This window comes from Petaurus breviceps, unplaced genomic scaffold (genome assembly GCF_028583685.1).
Source record: "Petaurus breviceps papuanus isolate PSGF00001 unplaced genomic scaffold, PetGlider_PUasm1.0 90977, whole genome shotgun sequence".
Classification (NCBI taxonomy): Eukaryota; Metazoa; Chordata; class Mammalia; order Diprotodontia; family Petauridae; genus Petaurus; species Petaurus breviceps.
This window is the reverse complement of record NW_027187391.1, coordinates 6,985,972-6,999,756: the sequence shown is the minus strand read 5'-3', so window position 1 is coordinate 6,999,756 and position 13,785 is coordinate 6,985,972. Positions and strand designations below refer to the sequence as shown.

Sequence of the window (13,785 nt, the reverse complement as noted above, 5' to 3'; positions counted from 1 at the left end):
CACTAAAAGATATAATTAATGAACCTAAAAGTATGATCTTTCTACTCAAGATCCACTGTGTAGCCTTCTGAAACTGGTCCAGACCTCACCTATCTCTCAAACTCCTTACCTTACTGTCTATACCACTCATTTAACATATCATACATTGGCTTTTGTTGTTAGGCATGTGTTCAGTATGTCCTTCCAGCCTGGACTAGGAAAATGTCATGGGCAATTATCTTATATTACCTTTCTTTGGATGAATGAATGTTGTTTTTTGACCTTCATTCTCAAAGAAGAATGTGATGTCAGGGAGGTGATGCCATGACATGCAAGTGATTTGAATTTAAGTGAATGGATGGACAGATGGATAGTTGAATGAATGAGTGAAAAGCATGCATTAAACACCTACCTTGTCTTAGGTGCTGTGCTTGGAACTGAGTAAACAAGTTTAAAATGTGAAATAGTTCCAACATACAAGGGACTTACATCCTAATGAAGGAAACAATACATATAGAGAAATGATGGTCAGGGAGGAAATTTTACTCAAGGAAGTCACAGAGATGGTAAGAGGAACCTTAGGACAATAAATTGTCATACTCTTTCCAGAAGCAATAGTAATACTGATTTGGTTAATGTTTGGGGGAGGGGGAGGAAGGAAGGGAGGGGGAGAGAGAGGTGAAACAAGGGAGGGGAAGGAGTAATGTTATACACAATGAAGGGCAGATGGTAGGAAGACGGGCTAGATGTCTTTATGACTGGATGAAATGTGAAACATGATCTGAGATACAGTAGATTAGATGGCTTTGTACTCACTAGTACCTTTAGTAGAATTATTCACACATATTCAGTGCTCGATGGATTAATGTGTTGATGGATTAATTTCTGGAAGTGAATATCAAATAGTTTAACACAAATATTCATCTAATGTTGCTATATGGGTCTTAATAATGAAACACTATGGTCTTTCAAGATTTAAAGTTGATGATAATTCAAAGGGCAGTGGGGAGTTGGGTGGTTTGTAACACATTCCCAAAAGGAATCATTCAGGAAATGTATATAAGAGACATTATCAAAGAAATGCATGATAAGCAAAGAAAATAAGCTGGTCATAGAGTAGCTAACATTTATATAATACTTTAAAATTTGCAAAGCGCTTTACAAATTTTTCTTCATTTATTCCTCACAACAACACCGTGAGGTAGGTGTTATTATTATTATCCCCATTTATAGATGAGGAAACTGAGGAAGAAAAGATATGGAATGATTTGCTCAGGATCATACAGCTAGACAATATCTGAAGCCAGATTTAAATTCAGGTCTTGCTAACTCCAAGTCTAGTATTGTATTGACTGGGCCACTCAGCTACTTTTATAGTGAGATTTAGTGATAACAAATGGATAGCTCTCAAGTTCCATTAGTAGACTTTGAATGTCAAGAGACTATGAAAAAAGGCCTCAAACACTTTGGATAAAATCCCTGTGCAAAATTTATGGTAGGGCATAGAGGAAAGTCACACAGAATGATCAGGCACATGTCTGGATGTTTGGAGGGAGTACATTTGTCAATGAACCAGAATTCTGTGGGTATTTTGTAGTATGTTAAATAATTACTTAAAATGGAAGACTGGCCAGTAGGGGAACCTGGCCTTAGAACGTACCCTGGGGGCTCTGCCGCCCTGTATGGGAACTTGGTGAACTTGGCAATATGTAATTGGGTGACCTGACCTTCTCTTCAGACGATGAATTCTATGAGCCTGTCAGCCTCACTGCATGGTGATGAAAAGCCCTTTAAGTAACTACTGAGCTGGAAGGCATAAACCGATGAAATCTCTCACTGCTCCCTAGTGGTATTGGAAGGAATAACTACCATTGTCTCTGGGTGGAGAAGGGGCCTCAGACCCTCTTTCACTCAGGCTACCACGTGATCATGAATGGATGGTCTAGATTGTTTTCTGAGCCCCTTGTGTTTCTTCTTTCCTAATCTTAGGTGAATGACTATTGGGAAATGGAATGGACCAGACCACAACCCTGTGAACTTTACAAAGTCAGGAAGAGCGATCAGAAGTCTGGAACCTGGCATCTGTAGCAGAGTTTGCCAGAAGTTGAACCTGGTAAGGAGTCAGCTCTGAGGATCTTATCTCCTTGATTCAGCCAGCAGTGAATGGACCAGCAGCTGAGAGACGAAGGCCTGCTAGCAAAGGAGTGATTCATCCATCCACCATGCTACAACCAGAAGTGAATTTGATGGGGTGTATGTTTGGTAGTAACCACTTTAAGTTGGGGTCCACTCTTCCCAGGGATTGAGGTGGTACCGGAAAATGTGCTCCCAGTTTCAGAGGTTTTTGTACTTTGGGTCTTACTATATCTTCTCAGTAAATATCCCTTTTTAAAAACTAATTGATGTTAATTATTTGATATTGAGGCAAGATCAATGAATAAACTGATATTGGGGCATTAATCACTAGTTGTATTGGCAAGATAACTGGTTGTTCTGTTTTTAGGAAATACACTGGATTGGGGCATTAGAAGAACACCACATCCTCTCAGGGATACTCCTGGAATCTAGAGGGGTGAAGGAACAGTAACTTTGTACCGGGGACTGAGGAAAATTAATATTGTGCTGTACCAGTTAATAACCAATATTACTCTGTAACCCAGCCTTTTGTTAAATCCCGTTTCTCAGGTCAAACTGAGACCTCTTCCAGTTGGAACTGAAGGCATGGTTGAGGAATAAAGTGGGACCCTTATTTCTGTTTACTTATAAACAGAAGAACCAGCTTGGGTTGGATTCCTCCCCAGGGGATAGCTCTCCTGTCCTTGCTTTTCCTTGTCAAAGTCAGGGGTGACTTGGTCTCAGAGGAGAAGGCTAATGGGGTGGGGAAGGATCCTGAATGAGGTGGTTCTGTTTTTCTAGCCAAGATTATTACTAAAGGCAGTTGAGTCTCATAAAACAATTAACATTCCTTAATTGTCAGAGAAGGGCATGATCAGCCACACCCTCTTCCTTTGGGATCTCAATAAAATATTGTTTTTTGAGTAGCTGACCCATTGAGGGGGGAACAGTTTGACCCACTTTATTAATAGTTATGTGTGTTACTATTAATAAACCATTATCTTACCTGAAAAAACTTGCCTCAGTTTACCTTTGTTGCATTTTTGCTTACCACAGAACCCAACCTACCAGTTTAAGTGGGGTTGGTATAGTATCCTTAATATTTATGTTATGGGATAAAACTTCATGGATGAGAATGAAATAAGATGAGTGTTTCTTAAAATCATGATCATTATGTAAAATTTAGTCCATTTAATGTTGCTATTTAGTAATTTTTTGTCACATTCAACTCTTTGTGACCCCTTTTGGGTTTTTCCTAGCAAAGAGACTTCTCAAGCTCATTTTACAGATGAGGAAACTGAAGCAAATAGGGTTAAGTGACTTGCCCAGGGTCACACAGCTAGCAAGTATCTGAGGTCAGATTTGAACTCAGTTCTTCCTAACCTAGGTGGCACAGTTGAGAGAGGGCCAGGCCTGGAGTTAGGAATTTTACATAATGATCATGATTTTAAGAACTTCTTAAAAAAAAAACCCATTTACTGTTACAATTACTTTAATAAATTGTTGATTTGGAAGTGTTGAATATCCATAGTTATTCAGGAAATCCTCTTCTCAAATTCCTTTTTTCTAAAAGGTGCTTCTAGGCATTGGAGTACCAGGTGTGCCAAAAGTATGAGCCAGACAGAGATGAGATTTAGCAGCAGCCAAGCAACTGATTAGTTTTTCAAGTTAGTTTTGATAATGATCCAAGTGTTGTTCATCCATTCAGTTGTGTCCAACTCATAATGACCCCATGGACCATAGCATGCCAGACTCTTCTATCCTCCAAAAGTCTGTCCAAGCCCATGTTTGTTGCTTCTATGACATTCTCTTTTATCTTTTTTTGGAGGGGGAAGGCCAGGCAATTGGGGTTAAGAGACTTGCCCCAGGTCACACAGCTAGTTTTGTGTTAAGTGTCTGAGGCTAGATTTGAACTCAGGTCCTTCTGACTCCAGGGCTGGTGCTCTATTCACTGTGCCACCTAGCCGCCCCTTCTATGACATTCTCTATCCTTATCCTATGCCACCCCCTTCTCCTTTTGGCATCAATCTTTTCCACCATCAAGGTCTTTTCCAATGAGTCCTGTCTTCTCATTAAGTGGCCAAAGTATTTAAGCTTCAGTATTTGGCCTTCCAATAAGTAGTCTGAATTAATCTCTTTAAGTATTGACTGATTTGATCTTCTTGCTATCCAAGGAACTCTCAAAAGTCTTTTCCAGCACCACAATTTGAAAGCCTCTATTCTGCAGTGCTCAGCTTTCCTTATAGTCTAACTGTCATAGTCAGGCATTAGTAGAGGAAAAACCATAGTTTTGATTATACAAACCTTTGTCCACAAGGTGATATCTCTACTTTTTAGTATGCTATCCAGATGTGCTATAACTTTCCTTCCAAAAAAGCAAGTGTCTTTTAATTGTATGGCTGCAGTCACTGTCTGCAGTGATCCCTGACCCCAAGAATATAAAATCTGACACTGCTTCCAGGTTAAGCAAAATGTAGAGATTTCTTATAAGAGTACCAAACTGCATAGTCTATGAAAGTCCAGATTATTTTTTCCAAGCTTTTTACCCAAATTAACTCAAGTAATTAATGTAATTCTCTGTTTCATTTTCCTTCAATGAGCCTGGCATTGGTGTGACTTTTCTGATCCATTGGTTGGTCAGTGCTTTCATTAATAAATTTATAATTAATATGTTCTGTGTTTAAGTAAGACAAATATCCTTAATCTCTCCTCATCACACACAAATATACAAAACACTGTAGGTCAAATCAGACTGCTTTGCTTTAATAAATGAGCAAGCAATCTCCATTTTGGATAAAATAATCTTTGTTTCATTTCTATCTGAATTCATTTATCTAATTGATTTGTTAATCACCTTCAGTCTTGTCACTTCATTAGAGAACACAGGTAGGCTTCAGGGAAATTCAACATGCAAAAAACCTAGACTGATAAATTAAGGAAGTTATTTGCATTATAAAAGGATTCTTCTCTTCATTATAATAAGAATTCCTTGGGATATTTGTGTGACATTTAGGGCTTTTGATTAAGGACTGAATTAATCAAAAAGGATTTAAAGCCTATTCAGGGAATATGCTGGTAAATATTTAACAACTAGATCTCTGAAAAAAAATGCAGTATGACACACTTCTTAAGTTTAACATGTATTGTTAATATTTCCTCCATCACTTTCCTAAGCCTAGACGATCAATGAAACAATAAAGCATAGCCTTATTTGTAGCATTTGCTGATTTCTGAAGTGTAAATACTCACACTAAAAACTTTATTGGCTATCAAAGGCCTGGAAAAGATGACTCCATCACACCCCACTCTATATTAAGATATCCCTTGAACCTAATCTTCCCTTACCACTTTCCTTGTTGGCACCCTTCTCTGGCCCTCAGGGCTTGAGTGATATATCTCCTAATCAGTCTTCCATCTTTAATCTCTCCATGCTCCTTTTTGTCCTTCATGATATCTTCAGGTCAAATCTTAGAGTCAAAGAATCAGTCCTGTCAAACTCCAGTGGAAATTAACTCAACCACGAAACCCCACATAAGGGCCTCTGTCAGTCACTTACTGACTTGGGGAATCACATTAATATTGTTGTATTATTATTATTTTGTTGTATTTTTATTTATTTTGTTAAATATTTCTCAATTACATTTCAATCTAATTTGGACTTCACTTGGGACATATGCAGCCCGGGTATGTTTGATATCTCAGATTTAGATCATCATAATGGATGGTTGTGATAGGAACATCTCATAACCAAAAAGCCTTCGATGGTTCCATATTATCTGCTAGTAAACTTCTACCCTTTCTACTTTAGAAATTCCCTAGCTCTGGAATATCCTACCCCACTTTGCATCTCTGATTAAATCCTGTCCATGTTTCATGATAGAGCTCAAAAACATTTCCTTCGTAATGACTTTTTTGATTCCCTAAGAGACCACAGTGAAATGGGTTAAAACAACAACACTAAACATGGAATAAGGAGACCTGAGTTCAATTGCTGTTTTTGTTTTGTTGATTAGTCATGTCTGACTCTTCATGACTTCATTGGAATAAGTGGTTTGTCATTTTCTTCTCCAGCTCATTTTACAGATGAAGAAACTGAGACAAACAGGCGTAGGTGCCTTATCCCAGATCACAGGTAGTAAGTATCTGAGGCTGGATTTGAATTCAGGTTCTCATGACGCTAGGCCTGCCACTCTATCCTTTATGTGTGTGTGTGTGTGTGTCTGTGTGTGCATATACAAATGTTTCCCCAATTAAATGTTAAAACAATTTTTTAACATTTTTAAGTTTTGAGTTTCAAATTCTATCCCTCCTCCCCTCTCTTCTCCCTGAAGGCAGTAAGCAATCAGATATAGAAGTATATATAGGTATAATCATGTAAAATATTTCCATATTAGTCATTTTGTACAATAAGATGAATTAAAAAATAAAAAAGAAAGTAAAAAATGGTCTGTTTCTGTCTATATTCAAATAATATCAGTTCTTTCTCTGGAGTGGATAGTATGCTTCATCATGAGTCCTTTGGGATTATCTTGCATCACTGTATTGCTAAGAATAGCTAAGTCATTCATAATTCTTTATCATACAATATTGCTGTTACTGTGTTCTGGTTCTGCACACTTCACTTTGCATCAGTTCATGTAAGTCTTTCCAGGTTTTTCTGAAATCATCCTACTTGTCATTTCTTATAGCATAGTAGTATTTCAACCTGGGCAGCTATGCAGGTCCAGGTTTGGAAGCCCCAAAGGGGTACCCCACTGCAGTCCTTGGGAGAAGCCTGGCATCAGGGACCATGAGGGCCAGGTCTACAAGGCCTTCTGCAAGCACAGTGCCAACTCAGAGTTGGACAAGCAGGACTGTGAGGTCTGGTTTAAACTTGAAGAAACCAAAGAAGTTCAGAGCTTGAGAAGACAGCCTACTGGGGTGAGTGCTATAGCCCTCTTGGTTGGGGAGAAAGCATAGGAAGAGATAGCTTTAGTGGATGATCCCCTTAAGATCAAGACTGGTGAAATGGTGGATATGACGAAACTTAAAGAGAGAAACAAGGACAGGATTAATGAAGAGGAGGACCTTAATTTAGGAATATCATTTTCAACAGAAAGCAACCAAAGGGATGAAGATACTGACATGGTGAAATATGTTGAGATGGAGCTAAAGAAAAGGAAAGAAATTGTGGAAAACAGGAAACAGAAGGTGAAGGTGAAGAATGCTGAAGAGTTCCTCTGTGAGCTCCCCAAGAGCATTGGAGTCTCCTGAGTTAAGGAAACAGAAGAGATGCTGTCCAACCAGATGCTAAGCAGCATCCCTGAGGTAGACTTAGGCACTGATGCAAAAATAAAAAATATCTTTTCGACAGAAGATGCCAAGGCAAGCTTGCTGGCTGAGCAACAGAACAAAAAGAAAGACAGTGAAACTTCTTTTGTTCCAACCAACACGACTATGGACTTTGTGCAGCACAATTTTATCATGAAGAGCTCAACGCGCCAGTTTGGAAGCACAAAGATGAGCTGAAAATTGACCCCTCAGCAAGGGAGATAAAGAGAAGCCAGAACGTGAGGGGTCTCCTCCAAACTGCAAGTGCATCTCTTCTCTCCCCACCCCCTCAATGAAAAGGCAACTGATGATTATCTTTATGAGAAGTTTAAGAAGATGAACAGACACTATTGATATCAGCTGAGTGGGAGTAGGTGAGGAGAGGATTTTTGCAGAAAGTTTATTTTTTGTCAAGTATACCATGCAATGTAAATATATTAAAAATAGTATTCCCTAGCAATCATATACAACAACTTGTTAAGCCATTCCCCAATTAATGGGCATCCCTTCAGTTTCTGATTCTTAACCACCACTAAAAGAGTTGCTATAAATATTTCTGTACAAATAGGTCCTTTTTCCTTTTTCTTGGATATCTTTGGGATATAGACCTGACAGTGGTATTACTAGATCAAAAGGTATGCACAGTTTTATAGTCTTTGGGGCATAGTTCCCAATTTTCTGCAGAATTGTTGGATCAGTTCATAACTACCAAAAGTATATTAATGTCCCAGTTTTCCCATATCCCATCCAACATTTAATATTTTCCTTTTTTTTTTTTTGGTCATATTAGCCAATCTGATAAGTGTGAGGTGGTACCTCAGAGTTGTTTTAATTTGCATTTCTTTAATCAATAGTGATTTAGGGCATTTTTTCATATGACTACAGATAGTTTTTATTTCTTTGTCTGAAAACTGCCTTTGCATATCCTTTGACCATTTATCAATTGGGGAATGACTTGTATTTTTTTTTTTATTTGATTCAGTTCTCTACATATTTGAGAAATAAGGACTTTATCAGGTATACTTATTGAAATTTTCCTCAGTTTTCTGCTTTCCTTTTAATTTTGGTTGTATTCATTTTGTTTGTGGTGCCTGAAAAGTTTTAATACAGTTTTGAAGCTTAAAACTTTTAAAAGTTCAGTTTTAAGCTTTTAAATTGCATTAAAACTTTTGGGACACCCTATTACTATGGCCATTGAAAAATCACTTTACCCTGTTTGCCTCAGTGCCTCATCTGTAAAATGAGCTGGAGAAGGAAATGGCAAACCATTTTAGTATCTTTGCCAAAAAAATGGGCATCACAGAGAGTCAGACATGACTGAAACAACTGATCATCACCACCACCAACAAAATATAGTGGTATCTTCACAATTTCACCAGGGTATCTATGCAATATAAGAGAATGGAAGAGTACTTCTTATCCACAAAATTATATTTTTTCACCATACACTGTAGTGAATTTTTTTTTAAGCAATCAGGGTTAAGTAACTTGCTCAAGGTTACATGGCCAGTTATTTTTGTGTGGGTGCAGAGTATCTGAGGCTGGAACCAATCCCAGGTCTCCCAACACTGGGGCCAGCACTCTTACTGAGCCACCTGGCTGCCCCTAAGCCATTGGGGTTAAGTAACTTGCTCAAGGTTACATGGTCAGTTATTTTGTGTGGATGTTAAGTATCTGAACCCAAAACCAATCCCAGGTCTCCCGACTCTGTGGCTGGCGCTCTTACTCACTGTACCACCTGGCCACCCCATGGAGTGAAAATTTTTAAAAGATTTTTTTACTTTTCATTCTTTCTAAATAATCAAAGATAACCTGTAGTCTATGTTCTTTGTTAGCTTGCTGATATGGAGATCACAAGCATATATAGAGCATGGACCAGGTATGCCAGGACCTTCTCTTTACCCCTGAAAGGTCAGTGATCATGCTTGGTCCAATATGCACTAGTACACCTGGTCTATACTCTTTGAATACTTATGGAGACCAACTTTCTAATCAAAACCTAAGTCAGAATTATAGAGATGGTTTTAAAGGTAGAGACCCCTCTCTTAACCCCTCCCTCTATGTCCTTTCACACAAAATAGTATAGAAGAGAAGAAAAGAAATGAAAAATAAAATAACAGAAGTTGTAGACAGGTGTTCAAAGGTGTTCTGGTAAATGTTTAACAACTGGCCAATTCCAAGTAACCACAAAGTACCCACAACACGCTTTTAATTTAATTTATTTTATTAACATTTTCTTCATCTCTTTTTTTTCTTTAAGCAATCGGGTTTAAGTAACTTGCAGTAGGTTACATGGCCAGTTATTTCTGGGTGTAGTGCTAAGCATCTGAGCCCGTATTCGATCCCCAGGTCATCCCGACACTGGGGCCAGTGCTCTTACTCGCTGAGCCCCCTGACTGCCCCTAAGCAACTGAAGTTAAGTAACTTGCTCAAGGTTACACGGCCAGGTGTTTCTGGGTGGGTGCTAAGTGTCTGAGCCCGGACTCGATCCCAGATCATCTCGACTCTGGGGCCGGTGCTCTTACTCACTGTGCTACCTGGCCACCCCTTCTTCATCTCTTTAAAAAATTTTTTTTAATTTACTTTTTGTTTATAACATTCAGTTCCACAATCCCTTGAGTTTCAAATTTTCTCCCCTCCCTCTCTGCCCCCCTCCCCCTCATGGCTACATGTAATCAAATATCAGATCTATAAATAGATTCACATTAAACATTTGTCAAGTTATAAAGAAGGACTTTAACCAATGGAGTGAACAATGAGAGAGAAAAACAAAACAAAAAGAAGAGAGAGAGCAAGTAGTTTGCTTCAATCTGCATTCAGACTCTGTAGTTCTTTCTCTAGATGTGGATGTCCCTTTCCATCATGAGTCTTTTGGAGTTGTCTTATAACCTTGCATTGCTGAGAGGAGCCTAGTCTATCAAAGTTAGTTATCATAGGTAAGATGTGTCTGTAATTGTGTACAAAGTTCTCCTGGTTTTGCTCTCCTCACTCAGCATTAGTTTATATAAGTCTCTCCAGGTTATTATGAAGTCTGTCTGCTCCTCATTTCTTATAGCACAACAGTACTCCATTACATTCATATACCACAACTTGTTTAGTCATTCCCTAATTGATGGGCATCTCCTTGATTTCCAATTCTTTGCCATCACAAAAAGAGCTGCTATAAATATTTTTTTTGCTTTTTTTTTGGAGGGGGGAAAGCAGGGCAATTGGGGTTAAGTGACTTGCCCAAGGTCACACAGCTAGTAAGTGTTAAGTGTCTAAGGCCACATTTGAACTCAGGTCCTCCTGACTCCAGGGCTGGTGCTCTTTTCACTGAGCCACCTAGCCACCCCTGCCATAAATATTTTTGTACATATGGGCCCTTTTCCCACTTCTATGATATCTTTGGGATATAGCCCTAGCAGTGGTTGTGTTGGGTCAAAGGGTATCACTTTTTTTATAGCCCTTTGCACATAGTTCCAGATTGCTCTCCAGAATAGTTGGATCAATTCACAACTCTACCAACAATGCATTAGTGTTCCAATTTTTCTACATCCTCTCCAGCATTTATCATTTTCCTGTTTTGTCATCTTAGCCAATCTGACCAGTGAGATGTGGTACCTCAGAGTTGTTTTGATTTGCATTTCTTTAATCAATAGTGATTTAGAGCATTTTTTCATATCCTTATAGATATCTTTAATTTCTACCTCTGCAAACTACCTGTTCACATCCTTTGACAATTTATCAATTGGGGAATGATTTATATTCTTATAGTTTTGACTCAGTTCTCTACATTGTATCAGCAAGCACCCCAAGCGTCCTCAGGGTTTGCCGCCACCACAGGTTCTTGGATCTGCTTTGATAAAGGAAAGCAACTCAAAATGGGTTAACAAGCTTACTTTAATCAGTCAGACATATATCGTTTACCTTGTTCAGGGGAAAAAGGTCAGCACCCCTAACTTCAAAGCATACAGGCAGAATTATCAAGACAGAAACAGATCAAGTAGACAGATTTCCAAACTGTCCAACCATTACATCCATACCCAGTCAACATCTGGGTTTCCACATCTGGGTTTTTCAAAGCCGGGGGACTCTCAACAACGGCTTCCCAGAATTCAGATCAAATCACAGAACACTTCTCAAAGTGAGTCCCAAAACAAAGCTACACATCAGGGCTTATATAGCCTTCTCCTGGATCAGAGAATGTAACAACCTTATTGACTCACTGGCCAATCAAGAAGTATCTACTGAAAAACAAGCCTCCCTCCCCAGGCTTCAGGTGCATTTTAGCCTAGGGGCAGGGAAGATCTTTAAAATTTACATTCTCATTACATACATATTTTAGAAATGAGGCTTTTATCAGAGTAAAAATTCTTTCCCAATTTTCCACTTCCCTCCTAATCTTGGTTGCATTGGCTTTATTTATACAAAAACTTTTCATTGTGATGTAATCAAAATTATCCATTTTGCATTTCATAATGCTCTCTAACTCTTGTTTGGTCATAAAATCTTCCCTTCTGCATAAATCTGACAGGTAAAGTATTCCTTGCTCTCCCAGATTGCTTACAACATTAGCTTTTACCTAGATTGTGCACCCATTTAGACTTTATTTTGGTATATGGTGTAAGATATTGCTCTATGCCCAGTTTCTACCATACTATTTTCCAGTTTTCCCAGCAGGTTTTGTCAAATAGTGAATTCTTATCCCAGAAACTGGGGTCTTTGGGTTTATCAAAGAGTAGATTACTATAGTCATTGACTGCTGTGTCTCCTGTCTTCATCACTTTCTTAAGTCTAGAAGATGATCAATGAAACAATTAATCAACCCTAATTTGTAGTCTTTGCCAATTTCCCAGGTGTAAATGCTTATATTGAAAATTTATCCACTAGTTCTCACTTTCCAGTTAGAGCTGTCTATAGCTCACCCTTGAGCCTTTCAGCTTACATAGAACAGGTTCAACCTTTGGTTTTCTCTCTAAAACCTCTTTGGTTTGTGTTCTTATCCAAATTTTTCCTGGAAACTTTAGAATCTGGCTTATGTCTCTCCCAGACTAATGCAATATAAATGCAGAATAGGTTTTTATTTACACAGTAAAGGGCACAGAACGGATCACATACACCCACATCCATGAGAGTTATGACAACTCCCATTGTATCTTTCTTGGGCCTCCATCTTTCTCAGAAATCTATGCAATACTCCTGACATAGTACTACCCTATGTGGGACAAGAGTACAGACTTTGGGGCTAAGATGGAGCTAAAAAAAAAAACTTATCCTTTAGGGAAATCCATCTTCTCTTTGTCCATGTCCCAGTACCAGGAAAGGGATTGAACTGGGTTGCTTTTCTATGCCTTGGCTTCCCATTACACTGATCCTTCTTTTTATCCTCATCTGGTGACAGATCTTTGTCTCTGACATGTCTATCTCTTCAGCACTTTGTAGAGTACACATCAGCATATATCTCCATCTGGTGTTGTTTTTTTTCCCCTCTACTAGATGTCTGCATAGTCCCCTAGGAAGAGCCACATAAGCTCGTGGGACTCTCCAGGGAACACAGTTCAGTAGCATGTTTCTCTGTCCAAAAATTTCCTCTAACAAGTTCTCCTGAATATTCGCATAATACCCTTTTTATTTTTAGTAATTTTTTTATTTTTTACCTGTGAAAACAATATTTAATATATTTTTTAAAATTTTGATTTCCAAATTCTATTCCTCCCTCTGCTCCCCTCTCCTTGAGGTGGTGAGCAATCTGATACAGTTAAATTTGTGCAATCATGTAAAACATTTGCATATGAGTCATTTTGCACATGAAGACTTGGATAAAAATTTTAAAAGAAAGAAAAAGAAATAGAGAGATGAAAGGAAGGAAGGAAGGGAAGAAGGAAGGGAGGAAGGAAGGAAGGGAAGAAGAAAGGAAGGAAGGAAAAATCCTTGCCCTTATGACATAACAGGTCTTAATTAAAAAAAAACACATGAAGAGAGGCAGCCCAATAAAGGCACCCCACATAGTAGATATCATTGACTTTGGAGTCAATCAATCAGCATGAATTTATTTAGTACCTACTATGTGCCAGGTCCTGTTACTAGGTGCTTGAAATACAAGTATAAAGAATTAAACAATTTTTAATCACAAAGAGCTCACAGCAAGTTCAGGGTTGACATTCTGCCTCTGGCACTTAGAAATTTTATGACCATGGGCAAGTCACATAAGTTCTGGGTTCCTCAAGCAACTCCCCTGGACTTATCAACTGAATCCAAGATGGATTGGGAGCTGCTTTGCTGGAGAGAGTTCCCCATACCAATAAAGACCCCATATCCTTTGCACATTCAGAAGGTACTATGCTAGGCTAATTTTATAAGTAGAAGGGATTCTGAAAGTTACATAGTTTGCTACTCCAT

General features: G+C 38.5%; 1 pseudogene; it reads left to right on the top strand.

The window, feature by feature from the left end:
- Positions 1 to 1,972: 1,972 nt before the first annotated feature.
- Positions 1,973 to 7,758, top strand: LOC138153158 (splicing factor C9orf78 pseudogene; annotated as a pseudogene).
- Positions 7,759 to 13,785: the final 6,027 nt, after the last annotated feature.